The sequence below is a fragment of the Triticum urartu genome, chromosome 5A (genome assembly GCF_056163025.1).
Source record: "Triticum urartu cultivar PI428250 chromosome 5A, HENAU_Tu73, whole genome shotgun sequence".
Lineage (NCBI taxonomy): Eukaryota > Viridiplantae > Streptophyta > Magnoliopsida > Poales > Poaceae > Triticum > Triticum urartu.
In genome coordinates this window covers 288,687,222-288,690,337 of record NC_141877.1, presented here as the reverse complement: position 1 = coordinate 288,690,337, position 3,116 = coordinate 288,687,222, and positions in this window count along the sequence as shown.

Here is a 3,116-nt window from a genome sequence, read left to right as displayed (position 1 = left end):
CATGCAGCGACGAAGGCGGTGGGACTACGCGAGGCAGGGGGCGCCGGAGTTGACCTCCAGTCCGGAGCTTGATGGCGGCGGCGTATGGATGCAGCAGCAGGAGGGCGCGGTGGAAGGCGATACAGAGGAAGGGGCCGCGTGAAGGGCGTCGATGGCGAGCCGGGTCGAGGGAGAGATGGGGTTCGAGGACGAGGGGTTGTTCGGGAGAGGGCTGCAGCGAGGAGCGCTAGGGGATCGGGTAAGAGAGCGATGGGGATCGAGCAGACATGGCGGCGCTACGGGAACGAGAGGGAGATGAGGGGAGATGGGATCGGGCTAACGCCAGGGGTGCGAGGCGTGGGTCTCCTGGCGGCGGAGGGAGAGGGAATCGGGAGAGGAGATGAGGATCGGGAGGGAGCGCTAGGGTTCGGGAGCCCGGCTGGGCCTGGAGGACTAGGGAGGCCGGCGGCTGGGCCTCCAGGAACAAACGGGCCGGCCTGATCTCTTGGATGGGCTGCTCTCTTTCACTCTCCCTCCTTTTTTCCTTTAACAAAAAAACAATTAGAAAGTAGAAAAAGAAAGAGAGGATTAGGGAAAAATTTGAGCAAGCAGATAATTTTCCTGGACTCATAAAAATGAGTTTGTTCCGAGAAAAATAGAAAATGCCAAGATTGAAGGATGTAAATTCGAACTCATTTGAATTTAATTCAAATGGGTTTGAACTAGAACTTGGATTTAGCAGTGCCCAAAAATGTTCGGATTTTTGGTGGAGCTCCGGAAAATGATGAAAGAAATATATGCCAAGGTTTGAGGAGCAACTCGAAGCAGAAAAGACTTGAGAGTTACATTGCAAGTGTGTCACGGTAATTCCACAAGAATGGAAATATTTATAATAGCTCCCTAATATCGGGAGGATATGTTATAAAGAGAAGTCACCCTTCCCTCGGTTTAAATGGACCGAAGATCCATGCAGTTTACTTAAGTGAGTTTTTAGTTGGCTTTGAGAAAATGATGGCATGATGACATTTTGCAATGCACATGATGCAACGAACCAAAACTAAAAACACATGACGAAACCCGGAAACCCTGGAAGGCATCTGAAGCTCCGGTCTTGGGGCGTTACAAAGAGCAAACAGAGTTTGTAAAAGTATTTCTTTATCACTTTCTGTTTGTCAACTGAATTGCTTGAGGACAAGCAAAGGTTTAAGCTTGGTGGAGTTGATACGTCTCCAACGTATCTACTTTTCCAAACACTTTTGCCCTTATTTTGGACTCTGACTTGCATGATTTGAATGGAACTAACCTGGACTGACGCTGTTTTCAGCAGAATTACCATGGTGTTATTTATGTGCAGAAACAAACGTTCTTGGAATGACCTGAAACTTCACGGAGCAACTTTTTGGAAAATATAAAAATACCTACAAAAGATGAAGGCCAGGGAACCCACCACCTCTCCACGAGGGTGGGGGGCGTGCCTGCCCCCCTAGGGCGCGCCCCCTACCTCGTGGGCCCCCTGGTGCCTCTCCGACTCCAACTCCAACTCCAACTCTACATATTGTGTTTCGGGGAGAAAAAAACCAGAGAGAAGAATTCATCGCGTTTTACGATACGGAGCCGCCGCCGAGCCCTAAAACCTCTCGGGAGGGCTGATCTGGAGTGCGTTCGGGGCTCCGGAGAGGGGAATCCGTCGCCATCGTCATCATCAACCATCCTCGATCACCAATTTCATGATGCTCACCGCCATGCGTGAGTAATTCCATCGTAGGCTTGCTGGATGGTGATGGGTTGGATGGGATCCATCATGTAATCGAGTTAGTTTTGTTAGGGTTTGATCCCCAGTATCCACTATGTTCTGAGATTGATGTTGCTATGACTTTGCTATGCTTATTGCTTGTCACTAGGGCCCGAGTGCCATGATTTCAGATCTGAACCTATTATGTTTTCATCAATATATGAGTGTTCTTGATCCTATCTTGCAAGTCTATAGTCACCTATTATGTGTTATGATCCGTTAACCCCGAAGTGACAATAATCGGGATACTTACCTGTGATGACTGTAGTTTGAGGAGTTCATGTATTCACTATGTGTTAATGCTTTGTTCTGGTACTCTATTAAAAGGAGGCCTTAATATCCCTTCGTTTTCGTAAGGACCCCGCTGCCACGGGAGGTAGGTGATGAGGACATCAATACCATTGTTACACCCACAGCCCCTACTATTACATATACTGGACCAATTACTAGAGCTCGCGCACGCCAATTAAATTACCAGGTACTTTCGTTTCTTGGTAATGATTCTAATGTTCATGAGATTATGATGCTGCCTAAATTGGATACATTTGTTTTGCTTTCAAATGAAGGGCCTAGCTTGGAGAAGGATGAACATTGGAGCAAGAACACGCATGAAGTTGATGGCATGCGCAAGGGGATCAAGAACGGAGTTACAAGTGATGATTTCAGGACTTTGAAGCCGCCATAAGGAGTGCATGAAGCCATGGACGAAATATACAAGATTCCACTTCATAATATTCGTCCATAGGCTATTCTAGGTGCTGCGTCACCTTATTAATGGGCCAGGCCCATGTAATTTCGAAATACTTAAGTATAGGCTATTTTTAGAGTCCGTATGTGTGGGGAAACAAGAGTTAGGGTTGGTTTCGGACCCCACCCTCAAGGGCCACGAAATTCCCCTCTCTTCCTCCATATATACAGCCCTTAGGGCGTCGTTTAGACTTTGGGTTTTGTTTAGATTAAAAGTTCGCCATAGCTGCAACTTCGCGTACTTCGTTTGTGTCCAACGACCAGACCAAGACGTCACAGAACCCCACCTTGATCAATAAAGCTTTCATCTTATATTCGCAATATCCAGATTGCAATCTCAGTTTCTTGCTTGTTCTTCGTTTGCTCGCAGGAAACAGGCCCTCGTGGTCAGGTTGATCGTGCTCCGGCGTGGTCAATAACCCCTCGGAAGTTGGTTTAGCGATTGCTAAGGCGCGACGTCTCGCACGTTCGTAGTCGGATCGTCAAGGTCGACTCCCACAGAAAACGATAGCCACCATCTCATCGAAACATCGGGACACCTTTGCCTCTATCAAGTGGTATCAGATTTCCAGGTTGCTCGGTGAGATTTTACAGTTTT